Here is a 13383-nt window from a genome sequence, read left to right as displayed (position 1 = left end):
TGTCCGTCCATCTATCCATCCTTACTTCCTTCCTCCCCCCATCTGCCCGGCCCCTCGCAGCCTTCCCCGTGTCCTATCCATCACTTTCAAGACAGCAAGGTAGTCACCTCCTGGCAGCTCCCGGCTGCCTGTCTGTCAGTCTGTCCACCAGCCCATCCATCCATCTGTCTGCCATCCCATCCATCATGCCACAGCCACTTGTCCATCCCTGCCACCACTCACATATTCCCTGACTGGGCCCCCTGAGGTGCCCCTCAGCCAGCCCCGGGTGGGGGGTGTGTGGACACGTGCTCACATCTGTAGGCATCTCTGTGACCTCTGACATGTGTGTGGACACGTGCTCACATCTGTAGGCATCCCTGTGACCTCTGACGTGCAGGCGCTGAGTCCTGTGCTGAGCACAGGGGACGAGGGGCTTGGACTCAGCCCTGCCTTGAGGTGTTTGTGTGCGGGTGGGGGGCGGGCGGGGGAAGGGTTGGCTGTTTTCCTATGTATTCTTCCCGTGTGCTGTTTGCATATTTCTCCACATGCATCAATGGTCTATTCAAAAATAAATACACACATTGAAAAAAATCCAGCCTCTATTCTTATCTCCTGGTTCCTTAAGAGGGGCCTGACCAAGGGCCTCCGGGGTCGGGGACCCAGGCACCCCCAGTCCTGGAAGTCCCTGCCGGAGGTCATCCAATCCCCTCCTCCTGCTGGTCCTGCTTCGGAGAGACATATCCAGAGGGACAGAGATGGAGGTGGAAACCTCGGGGAGTCCCCCGCAAAAGCCCCTGAAAGAGCTGGGCCATGTGGAGAGGAGAGAGCCTGGAGGAGGCAGGAAGGGGGAGGCGGGCGAGACAATAGAGGGAACTCTGGAGCCCCGCGGGTGGGCAGCACTTTGTGGGGGCGGGCACGGGGTGGGAGGGGGTGTGCGGCCCGGCCCCAGGACCCCCCTCTCCGTCTCGCACTCGGGCTGCCCTGGCTTCCGGCCCCCCGCAGGTGCTGCCTTTGAGGGTCGCCCCGGTGCGGTTTACAGCCCAGCCAAGCCCCTTCCCTGCTGCGAGGAACCGCCTCTGTGCCTCGTAAAAGGGGTGGGGGTCCTGGGAAGGGTGGCCCGGTCTCCATGGAAACGGGGGCAGTCCTGGGGACCGAGACAGGGACAGGGGCATCCTGGTGCGGTGGGCAGCACTTTGCAAACAGTGTGCTTCTCTTCCCCTCGGTGGGGGGGGGGGTTCCTTCCCAAGTCCCGCCAACTCCACCCACCCCCTTAGAAGTCACCTCCTCCAGAAAGCCTCCAGCCTCTACCACCTGGCGTAGAGGCCTGGGTGGTGCCGCATACAGTGATAATTAGTAGTAATCACAGCGCACATCCCGAGTGCTATCTCCCCGCCAGGCCCTGGACCGTGTGCCTCACGTCCATCAGCAAGCCCGTCATTTGTGCTCATACCAACCTGACCCAAGGCGGACGGAAAAGCTGTGCCGCAGACACTCCGCTCAAGGCCTCCCAGCTAGAGAACTACCACCTCGTTCCTGCCTCAGTTTCCCCCCCTAGGGCCTGCAGCTGACCAGCCATGGGCAGCAGCTGGGCCTCAGGCTTCCCTGGGGGGGTGGACAGTGTAAAATCCCGACTTCCAGGTCTTCGGCTGGAACACGCAGGTTCAGGGTCTCCTAGTGCCCGGACTTCACGCACGCTCCCCCTGTGATCCTGAGTGGGTCCCTCCAGGCAGAGCCCCTGATGACCACAGAGCCATCTCTAAGGGACCTCCCGGCTCCAGCGTTTCTGGAGGGTCAGGTCGTCGAGGGTGACTTGCGGGGTGCTGCTTCTCCCCTCTGACTAGGTGCTCCTGGGGAAGGGGGGCTGTGCCTCTCCCATCAGACTGGGCCCTGTAAGGGCAAATACGTCTCTGCCACTCCCCCAGGTCTGTGGTCACCAGAAATCTGAAGACTCCGTGTTTGGCCATGTCTGCCCATGGACGAGCAATTCTGGGGGTCCGCCCCAGCCCCTCGCCCTGCCCCTGGGACCTGGGGTCCATGTGGCTGGGTTCCCGGTGAAGAGGTGCAGGCCCAGCTGTGGAAACAGGGAGCCTCATCCCAGACCCTCAGACCTCTCCCCAACACGGGCTCGGGAGGAGAGGAAGGGGCCCAGGGACCCCTTGGGGAGCAACCACATGGAATCATTAACCTGCTTGGTGAGCTATGCCCGGTGCCTCAAAAATGTGGACAACAGCCCAGTGAACTGGTTATGTTCATGCCCAGTTTACAGAGGGGAAATCGAGTCTCAAAGAGGGAGTCGCTTGATTGAGATCGCCCCCTGTAAGCGGGCACCCCGTTCCTTCCCCTGGCACCCGCGGCCTGCCTCTGTGTCTCCCAGCACCCCCCACTCTGACCTGCAGCATCGGTGAGCAACTGGAGGAAATAGAGTTTGGTTTTACTTTGCTCTGTTTTAAATCTGAGCCCCCAGTGCCCAGCCCAGGCCTGGGACATAGCAGGTGTATTGAATGTGCCTGCTGGTATCTGGCATCTTCCACAGCCCAGGAGGGACGGTGCCGCCTCCCAAGTCAATCCAACCAGGATTTATTGAGCACCTACCCCGTCCTGGGCACACTGTCCACGTCGCACTCACACAGACCAGCTCACGGACTCGCCCCCTGTCCTGCAGCCTCTCTGACTACTCACGTCCCCCGTTTACAGGGAAGGAGATGGAGGCTCAGGGCCAGAGTTGGCATTTGAAGCCAGGCCTCCATCTCTTCCACACACATCCTGGCCAAACTGGCATTTCCCCAGGAGAGAGGGTAAGGTCCATCCCAGAGACAGAGTGCTGCTGGTGGAGGGGTGAGGGCTCCCTTTGGGGTCCTGGGAATCCTGCCGCAGCCCCCCAGCTTCACATACACACGGCGAGAGCTTCTGTGAGTTTATGAGCAACGATTTGGGCACCTTGCGGGTGAGGGGGGACCTGAGCGGGGCTGCAGGGACATGTGAGTGCCCAGGTGAGTGTGCAGAAATGAGTGTGTGCCTACGTCCGTGGGTCCCAGTGGGAGGAACGGTGTGGGGAGGGAGGTGCTGGGCTGCGTGGAGGTCACATACCCAGGTGTGCGCGCTATTGTGACCCTCAGATATCCTCAGGAACGGGCTTGGGGAGGCCAAGGGCCTTGCACGAGACCATACAACCAGCGTGCCCCTCTGCGTGTGTGTGCGTGTGCGCGCGTGCCAGAGCGCTGGGCAGGGCGGGCGGGGACGGCAGGCCGCAGCTCCAACCCTGTAATAGACCCTCCCTGTCTCGCCGCAGGAGGAGCGGCGGTAATAACTGTTTTGCACGGAGAATTCGCCGCATGTCACAACCCGACCTGCACCTCTCGGTCAGTCTGACGAACCCCCCCAGCCAGGGCCTGCCCCCAGGCTGACCCCCGGGAGGGGGCGGTCTGTGGGGAGGGGGTGCGGGGAAGTCTGGATCGGGTGCTGAGCCGTCCTCCGGGCGGCATCCGTGCCCCCCTGCCTCTGCCTTCAGACCCTGAACCCCCCAAGGGAAGGGGCCCCTAACTCCTCCAGCGGCTGGGGGCTTCTCCAGGAGTGGAGTGTGGCTCAGAGCAGAGATGTTCCCTGGGCAAAGGCCGGGACCCCCCAGCAGACTGGGACACCCCCCCAGGCGCATCTCAGGCTGGCACAGACACTTCCTCTTTCAGCCCTGACCCCCCTAATCGCTGTCGTCTTCTCAAGTCCCCGCCCCTAAGCCTGACAGCGGAGCCGGGCAGTGGGGATCAGCTAAGCGCTGGGAATCGGCCGGGCCCCTTTCCCTCCCCACCCTTGCCCAGCCAGCTCCCGTGGACTTTGACCGCTCCTTTCTTTTATCAAAAAGCCACCCAAACTAGCCATCAAAACTCCTGGCCTTCTGGCCCTGCGCCCCACCCTGCCTATGCCCTCTTCCCCATCCTGGCACCCAGTGCCCACAATTTATCAATTCTGTTCTAAGGAAGATGGGGGGGGGAGCAGAACTGCCCCAGGAGACCAACATCCAAGACCCCTCCACATCCCCACCCCTCCAGGCACAGTCCCTCTACCATCACCCTTGTTTCTCCAGAGGTGCCCTCCGGATGCCAGAGCTGGGTGGGGAGGTGAGGGAGGTGCCCAGGAGCAGTGACCATAAAGATAAAGGACTCTGAAGGCAGGCAGGAGATCAAAGTCTGGCCGAAGGGTGAGACCCATTCAGGGGAAGTGACTGGTCCCTTATCAAGAGCAAATAGTGCTGAGGTGGAAGTTGGGGGGCCCCTCATTTCCTGTTCTCCTCAGGGCTGGACAGACCCTCAGCTAAGCGCAGCAGAGTTGGGAAACTGAGGCCCAGGGTGGGGGCGGAGCTGGTCCAGGCTCACGCAGCCTGACCTGGTGGAACAGGCCCTGTCCATGCCCTGCACTCGCCAAGGGCTGGCTGCACCTCAGTTTCCCCACGTGAACAGTGGAGGAGACTGACCGTGAGCCAGGTTTATGATAGGAGATAAGAGACTGGGCACAGCAGCCAGCGCGGCGCCTGGTGCGGAGAAGATGCTTAGAAAAGCACGGTTGCCTCCGGTCCAGTCTGAAGTCCTCACGCTGAGCCCCAGCTCACTGCCCCCAAATTCTTTGTGGGGGGAGGGATGGGGGAGTGGGGGTGGGAGTGGGGGAGCCGGGGGGAGCCTTCCTCCCCATGCAGACCTCCTCCCCACTTCCCCCACTCCCAGCCTGTATCCCCCCAGGTGTGAACCCCAAGGCGCACCCCTCCCAGCTCAAGGGAAGCAGAGCTTCCGCTTCGGCCTCCACCTTCCTGGTGACAAGGATTTGCTGGGAGTGACGGCTGCCCAGCCTGCTGACTCAGCGCCCGGAGCTGGGCTCGCTTAGCAACAGGCTGGGCCCTGGGCAAACAGAGCAGGGGGCGCCACACCCCCGCCACAGGAATGCTGCTGGATTCCTGGGGGTACCGTGGCCCTGGGCCTGTGGCTGGGGGCGGGGCAGGTGGGCACCTGGGCACCAGGGAGAGATGCTCTCCAACCAGGTGCCTGGGCCCCACAGCCGCCTAGGCCCTCAGGGCAGCCTGCTGGGGTCCAGCCCACAGCCAGGGCCTGGCACCCTGAGGGAGGGGGAGGAAGAGCACAGAGTGAGGCCACGAGGCTCTGAAACCTTTACCAGCCCTCTGACCTTGGACAAGGCCTCTCTGAGCCTCAGTTTCCCCACCTGTCAAGTGGGAGAAACAGCAGCAGCCTCCTGGCAGAAGTGCATGAGGATCGATGACAGAACATAGGGCAGAGCACGAGCCTGCCTCACCCTGAGGAGTCAGTGGGGGGGCCCTCGGTCGCCAAGCCCACATCCCTGTGACAGAATGAGGGTGGTCCTCAGGCTCTGGGGCCCTAGAGGGAGACTGGGGCCCAGAGAGGGATTTGTAGCTCCCTGAGGCTGCACAGCAAGGCCTTACCCCAGGGCCCCACTGCCCCTCATGCCGCTCTTCCCATCCTCTCTGCCCCCCCACAGGTGTCACTAGAGGGACCCACAGTCTCCGCTCTCTTGGGACCAGACTGGGCATTGACCGGGGCAAGGCCAGAGCCACTCCAGGCTCAGCCCCCAGCATCCCGCTCAGGCAGCTGGGGGAAGCTTCCCACAGGAGACAGCCCCCCTCTGTGCCAGCGCCGGCCAGCTGGTGTCCCTCGTCCCCTCTCTGTCCACCTCTGTCCTTTTCTGTCTTGGGAAGAGGCCACAGGACAGGGCATCTTAAGCCCAGAGGAGCCATGTTCCATGAAAAAAGCCCCAACTGGGAGCTGGGTCACTGGATCCTCACCTCGGTTCTGCCTCTGACTTGCTGTGTGACCTTGGGCAAGCCCCTTCCCCTCTCTGGGCTTCCATTTCCCATCATCCCATCAGTGGCCGTGAGGGCTCCACAAGATTGAGAAGTGCCCAGCACAGAGTAGGGAGTTCCACAGGCGTGTCCCAGCTCCCCTCCAGCTCCCCCAGCTCCCCCAGCTCTCCCTGTCTCCTTTAACCCCGCATGGATCTGCCCGCCTTTGATAGCCCTCTGGGGAGGGAGCTGAGCGGGGTTCTGAATGGGAAGCGGGGGGGGGCTCACAGCTCAGGGAAGCCGGCAGGAGCCCAGCCTGCCAGGCCTGCCCGCGGCAGGGACCGCGGGCCCCTCACCATTCACCACTAAGCCTGGATCCGGACGCCTTTGTGCCAAGAACAAAACCCAGGGGATCAGCTGCTCTCAGACCTGCCTCTCTCAGCTCCGGAAGGGATGGGAGCCTGGGCCCGGGGGTAGACTGTGCCCTCTCCCTGGGCCCGGGGATGCCAGGGGGGACCCCACACCCTGGAAGCTCCCCACAACCTCAGTGTGCGGGGCTGAGGTAGGTGAGCAAACCTGGTTCAAACTCCACCTTTTACTTGTTGTGAGACTTGGGTAAGTGTGTTAACTGCCCCGAGCCTCAGTTTCATCATCTGTAAAGTGGACATTACAGTGGCTGACTTCATGGAGTGTGAGGTTGCAGGAGATGAAGTGACGCTCGGCGGTGCCTGGGGCCCAGAAGGTTCTCTACAAACTGTAGCTGCCGTTGAATGACCCCCATTCCTGCCTGGATCCCTGGGGCTTGGGGCAGAGCAAATGCAGGGCCTGGTGTGTGAGTGCGAGAGTGTGTGTGAGTGTGAGTGCGTCAGAGAGTGTGAGTGTGTGTCAGTGTGTGAGTGTGTCAGTGTGAGAGTGTGAGAGTGTGCCAGTGTGAGTGTGTGTGAGTGTGAGAGTATGTGAGTGTGTCAGTGTGAGAGTGTGCCAGTGTGAGTGTGTGTGAGTGTGAGAGTATGTGAGTGTGTCAGTGTGAGAGTGTGCCAGTGTGAGTGTGTGTGTGTGAGTGTGAGAGTGAGAGTGTCAGTGTGTGTGAGAGTGTGTGAGTGTATATGAGTGTGTCAGTGTGAGTGTGTGAGTGTGTGAGTGTGAGAGTGTCAGTGTGAGTGTGTCAATGTGTGTGTGAGTGTGAGTATGAGTGTATGTGAGTGTGTCAGTGTGTGTGAGAGTGTGTGAGTGTATATGAGTGTGTCAGTGTGAGTGTGTGAGTGTGTGAGTGTGAGAGTGTCAGTGTGAGTGTGTCAATGTGTGTGTGAGTGTGAGTATGAGTGTATGTGAGTGTGTCAGTGTGTGTGAGAGTGTGTGAGTGTATATGAGTGTGTCAGTGTGAGTGTGTGAGTGTGTGAGTGTGAGATGGGCGCTCTGAGCAAGCCTGGCAGGTGCTTCTCCGGGAGACAGCCCCGGGCCACCACCTGCCTCCTGCCCCAGCACCCCCCACGACCCCCCTGGGCACGGCTCCCTCCCAGCCACCTGCCCTGGGCCTGGGGCTGGAGGAACCTAGGCTGCGTCCCTGGAGAGGAGGTGGGGGGCCTCGGAGCCCCTGGGGGTGCGGGACCTTGCTAACGGGGCCCCAGGGTGAAGCCACCCTGAGCCTGTCCCTTCTGGCCGCAGCCCTTTGCCGGGCCCTCGGCCCAGGCCTCACGGTGCCTGGTGGCTGTCGGCGAGCCCACGAGAAGGCTCTGGCAGGGGCAGCCCTCCGAGGGGCATGTGGGGGGGGCCTCCGGGGCCCTGCTCAGGGCACCTCTCCAGGGACCGTCGGCCAGAGCTAGCATCAGGGGACAGGCCCGTGTCAGGGGTGACAGAGAGCAGGGCCCCGGGCGGCCATTACTTGAGTTTCCCAGGCGGAGGGCCAGGAGGCCTGTGGTCACCCTCAGCCGGGGCCTGGGCGCCCGCCAACCGTCAGCAGCAGAGATTATTGGGTTGGTTTTATTTTAAACAAAAAAGGACTCTGAGTGGAAACATGTGTCTCTTCTCCCCCCTCCGGCTCTCCCTCCATCCCTCTCTCCACTCGTTTGCAAATATTTCTCTTTTTCGGTGCCTCTCTCTCTGTTTGCTTTTCTCTGCCTTGCTCTATTTCTGTCTCTGTCTCTCGCTATCTCTTGACCTCTCTGCGTCTCTCCATCTCTCTCTCTCCAGCTCCCAGGACTCAGGACTGGTACATACTCCTCCCTGGCGTGTGGCCCGGGCCCCTGGCAACCCACCTCCTTGCAGAGGAGATCCCCAGGGGCAGCCGTGGCCCCAGGGAGGGCTAAGAGTCCCCTCCAGGTCACCCAGGGCACGGAGTGTCAGCATCTCAGTCTCCAGGACCCAGTTCTTCCACCCTCCTGTCCTTCTTCCCAGCCCCAGCTTCCCCCAGCCCCACCCCTCTCGCGTTTCTTTCTATATGAAGCATCTAGAAATAATTCTGCAGCTTAAACCGAGTTTTCAGCCACTGATCTGATCCAAACCACCCATTCTGCAGCCAGAGAGCCTGGTGCCAGGGGACCATAACTTGCCCAAGACCACACAGAGAATTCGGGGAAGCTGGGCAGGCCCCGGTCCCCACTGTAGGCAGCATCACCTACACCTCAGGAAGGGGTGCCCCCCGACTCACGGTCACACCACTTCTCGGGTCCCAGGTCTTTCAGGGAGTGGTCTGCTTTTTGGGGAGTGACAGACTTTCCCTGAAGTGGCCACCAGCATGAGGGACGCCCCTGGGAAATTGCAGGCCTTGGCTGGTCCCCTTCCCCCAGGACAGCTATGTAGTTGGGCCCCTGCCTTTCGGCCCCTGCTGATACCCACCAGGTAGCAAAAAACAGAGACTGGCTGTCCAGGGACAGGGCCCAAGTCTCGACTCAGTCTCTGAGTCTTGCTGGCCTCAGTTTCCCCACCTTTGTAGCAGAAGGCTTGTCTTTGCCCTGAGGCGCCCCTCTCCCTAGTATTTTATTGTGTTCTTGTCTCTAGAGCCCTGGCCAGGAATACAGTCCACCCCACCCTCCACCTGAGAGTGACCCTTCTGGGCTCCCCTTAATTTCCAGGATCACTGTTCCCTGGGTACAAGTGTCTTAGATGCCACAACCAAGAGAAGAGAGGCAGAGTGGGGGACGTCACCATGCTCTGGTACCCCATTGTCAAAGGTATTACCCTGGGGTGCCTGGGGTCCTGCCAGCACTCAGGTAGGGATAGGAGGGGTAGGGATAGGGATTCCAGGGGGTCCCTGCCTGGGTGGCAGAGGGGAATTTCTCCCCTCTCTGGTGGTGCCAGGAGTTAAGCCAAGTAAATGAGGGGGATTAGCCAGACTGGGGCAGGTGAGCCTGTCTTTCCAGGTTTGGGCAAACTCTGCCCTCCCCCTGCCACACCCCCAGCTTGGCTTCTGGACGTGGCCCAAAGGGAAGGGCAGGGGGCTGCATAGTCACCTCCACTAGGCAACCAGGGATCCTTGGGCAGGGGTCAGGAAGGAAAGACAGACCACCCAGGAGCCCAGGGGTGGGAAGGAGAGGAGGTGCCCGTCCCCACAGCCGCTGTTTCTTTCTGCTCTCTGAGCGCCCCCAACATGCCCCAGCCAGGGGCTCAAAGGTGTGAGCTCACACCAATCTTGCTGCTCTCCTCACCTCTGGGTAGGAGCATGCGAATGATTCATTTCACCCTCACAACAGCCCTGCAGGTAGGAACTGTTAGCCCCCACTTGACAGGTGAGGAAGGGGAGGCCAGAAGGACGAAGGGGCTTGCCTGAGTGTGCACAGGCCCAGTGATGGGCTGGCTCAGGGAGAGCAGGTTGCTACATTCTCACGAATTTTGGGAGCCAGGTTTCATCGCTACCTTGAAATCAACTGTGATCAGAAGCGTTTACACCACAGTAATGGGCCAATGATACAAACCTGGGTGTTATTTTTTTTTTTTCTTTCAGAGAGCAAATGGTTACACATTTACCAGCTCACCACTGGCTGGTGGCCACAGCTTTTACAGTGTCTCAAAAGGTTCCCCAGTTTAGAAATTTTAAGAGCTTAACAAGACTGCTCCCTTGTCTCAAGACCTGTGACAGATCTGAGCCTGTCTCACTCCGAAGCCAAAGAAATTCCTCCCTTCCCTCCTGATGCCAAGGGTGAGCTTCTCTCTCTGCTCCACCATGAAAACTTCCTGTCCAGGGCAAGAAGCTGTCCTGGCCGTCCCTCTGGGCAGGGATTAAAGGTACTACAGGGTTCAGAGTGCAGGACCAGCATGCCCTGCCCTCGGACACTGCGTTCAATTCCATAAATATTTACCAGGCACCTCACTTAACCTCCCGGAGCCTGTTTCCTTAGTTGCAAAGCGAGGCTCTTCCACCTGACAGCATCCATCCAGCCATCCATCCAGCCAGCCATCTATTCATTCAGCTGATGGCTCCCACGTGCCAGCTGGTCCCTGCTCTGAGTCTGGACCTGCCACTGGCTTCCTGCGTTACCTTAGACCTAAGCCTTCCCCTCTGTACATTGGCATCATCTGTGAGGGTTTCTAGCATCTTCTCTCCCCATTTCAGTGGGCGTTGGGTCCCAGAGGAGGCTGTTGGTAAAGGTGTGGTCGTCAGGGTAACGAGCCTAGTTGGGGACACAAAGGATCAGCTGAGGATCACACCCCGGACACAAACACACCTGTGTGATTCATGCCAGCAGGGTCCCTGCTTCTGTTTACTGGAATGCAGAGTCCAGAGAGCAAGGAGGTGTGGGCCACTCAGGCTGGACGTCCTGATGGGGGAGCAATACAGCAACAGCTAATATTTGATGAGCAGTTACTATGTCCCGAGGCCAGCTTCATCTGATCTAATCTTGACAACAAACTCACAAGGTACGACACCCATTCCTTCCCATAAGGAAGTGAAAGCTCTGAGCAGGAAGTGACTTGACCAAGGTAACTCATTCATTCAAAACAAGGTGTATTGACAGGGAGTTGCTGTCTCACGGGGAAGGAATTTCAGTTTGGGATGACAAGTTCTGCACATGGTGGTGATCGTTGCACAACAAATAAACGTACTTACAGTCACTGAGCTGAATACTTGAAAATGGTTAAATGCTCCATTTAATGTGTATTTTGCCACAACAAAAAAATCAGTTGAAAAAGTCTTTACTGGTCCCTGTTAGACAGACATGAGCAGAGCAAGGACTATGGGCCAGGTACAGAAACTCAGGCACAGAAACTCACCAGGGCAGAAAGCCCCCGGGTGGGATGCCCAGCACAGGGCAGAACTGGGAAAACAAGAAAACTTGAAAACAAGAACCTTGCCCCCAGGGGAACCATCCTCCCCCAGCATGTCGCTGGTCACGTGGCTCAGACCCCCTGAGCCTTCCTCCCTAAAGATTAACGTCCAGGCCTCCGTTGCATTTCAGCTCCAGGCCCAGAAAGGCAGCAAAACCAGACAAGTGGCGCCGCCTGCCCGTGGCCGCCTCAGGACCAGCTGCACTGACTAATGACCCCCTGCCCTGGCGCCGAGCAATCAGCAAAGACCAGGACCCTGAAAGAGCCCCCTGGAGAGCTGAGAATATTCTGTTAGACCCCCCCTGACACCTCCTCTCAGATTCACCCCTGCAAGAAAGAGATAAATATGCTCAGGACAAGGGACCCAGCGCCATCTCTATCTCCTTCCCTCCGAGGGGACCCCATGAGACTTGGAACCAGGGGAGCAATGGGCAGCGGCAGCTCGTCCCGGGCCAACCCCCGAACCTGTCTCCAAGGCCCCTTCCCTCTCTGGCTTCTCAGGGAGCCAGCGCAGCCAGCCAGGCTCTCCTGCTGCTGCTTCTATATATTTTTGCTGTCACCATGGACCCAATACCCTTTTGCTCAGTGCTGTGTAGCCCTTCCCTTTGGATATCTCATCCCTCGTCCCCCCTTTTTAAAAATAAATTCAATTTTTCTTTTTTTTCCTTTCTTTTTTAAAAAATATGTTTTTATTGATTTCAGAGAGAGGAAGGGAGAGGGAGAGAAAAACATCAGTGATGAGAGAGTCGTTGATCAGCTGCCTCCTGCTCGCCCCCTACTGGGGATGGAGCCCACAACCCGGGCATGTGCCCTGACCGGGAATCAACCGCGATCTCCTGGTTCCTAGGGCAACGCTCAACCACTGAGCCACTCAGGCCGGGCAATTAAAATTTTCTTTATCTTTTGAGGTGGCTATCCAGCCGCCCGCACACCACCGACCTTAACCCTTCAACCCCCAGCTGTGTCCCAGGCGCTGTGCTGGGCCCGCGGTCGCAGTGAGCAAAGCGGACGGTGATCCCTGCCTTCGCGGGGCTGACACTCTGGGACAGTGCTGACCAAGACGATGCTCTGTGGGCGGAGTGACGGCTCTGTGCCTTCGGTGGCCACACGTGGCTGCCGAGCGATTGAAATGTGGCTAGTGCCACTGAGGAACTGGCTCCAATTTTATTCCACGTTCATTAAGTTAAATTTATAGCCACTCGTGCCAGTGCCTACCGAGCTGGACAGTGTGGCCCAGGTCAGCCCTGTGACAGGGCCATGGGAGGGCTGGATCCGACCCCAAGGGCGTCTGACCTGGCTCTGTGGTACTTAGCTTCTCCGCGCTGTGCTTCGGCGGCTCGGACCACCTGCGTTGGACACTGGGGAGCGTGAAGACCGGCTTCCCCGGGCTCCACCTGGACCAGAGACGCCGAGGACGGGCCCGGCCGATCCTGATGCCTAAGAGGGCAAGTTGCAGACCCATCACTGTACTTGTTCAAGACGGCCAGCCGGACCCTGGCCGGTGTGGCTCAGTGGTTGGAGCGTCGGCCTGAGCACCGAAGGGTCTTGGGTTTGATTCTCGGTCAAGGGCACGTGCCTCAGTTGCAAGCTCGATCTCCAGCCCGGTCAGGGCGCGTGTGGGAGGCAGCCAATCGATGTGTCTCTCTCACATCGAATTTTCTCCCTCCCTCCCTCCCTCCCTCCCTCCCTCCCTCCCTCCCTCCCTCCCTCCCTCCCTCCCTCCCTCCTTCCTTCCTTCCTTCCTTCCTTCCTTCCTTCCTTCCTTCCTTCCTTCCTTCCTTCCTTCCTTCCTTCCTTCCTTCCTTCCTTCCTTCCTAAAAAGCAATGGGGGGAAAATATCCTCAGGTGAAGAGTAACAACAACAACAGCCAGCCAGCTGGGAGGAGCCTGAACTGGGTCCACCTGCGCAGGCTCCTGGCCTGGACCTGGCCTGCGGAAGGGGGTGCGCCGCCCTCAGGGCGCCCCCGCCCAGCTCACCCGCCTTGGAGAGCCTGGGCTACCAGCCTACGGTTTCACCGCTGTTCCCCGAGGAGCGGGAGGAGGTGGCCTTGCCACACTCCAGGCAGAAGGGCTGAGGCGGCCCGATCCCCTCTCTCCTCTTGCACCAGCCTCTGGGGCTCCCCGGGCAGTCAGCTCGCGGCTCTGGCCCTGGCTGGTGGGCAGCAGGAGAGAGCGGTTGGGCCTGACCCCCCCGCAGGCCAGCCTGGTCAAGCAAGGGGAGGAAGGAAGCAAAGGCAGCCAGGGGCCTAGCGGGGACAGGGGTGGGAGTGACGAAGGCCTCAGGAATTTGAAAACAAACATTTAGCCAGCGAAGGAAGAGACTGCTGTCGGTGGCTGAGCCA

General features: G+C 59.6%; 1 long non-coding RNA gene across 2 annotated transcripts; it reads left to right on the top strand.

The window, feature by feature from the left end:
* Positions 1-2791: 2791 nt before the first annotated feature.
* On the top strand, positions 2792-11715 carry LOC308560592. Of its 2 annotated transcripts, XR_013999357.1 has the most exons (5): positions 2792-2891; positions 3272-3341; positions 9720-9914; positions 10462-10633; positions 11173-11715. It is a non-coding gene; the product is annotated as an uncharacterized lncRNA (long non-coding RNA). The 2 variants fall into 2 exon arrangements; XR_013999358.1 differs by lacking the exons at positions 2792-2891; positions 3272-3341 and adding an exon at positions 6984-8949.
* The last annotated feature ends 1668 nt before the right edge of the window (positions 11716-13383 follow it).

Source organism: Miniopterus schreibersii, assembly GCF_964146895.1.
Source record: "Miniopterus schreibersii genome assembly, chromosome: 8".
NCBI classification, from domain to species: domain Eukaryota; kingdom Metazoa; phylum Chordata; class Mammalia; order Chiroptera; family Miniopteridae; genus Miniopterus; species Miniopterus schreibersii.
The sequence above is the reverse complement of the archived record's forward strand: the minus strand, read 5'-3'. Positions and strand labels throughout refer to the sequence as shown.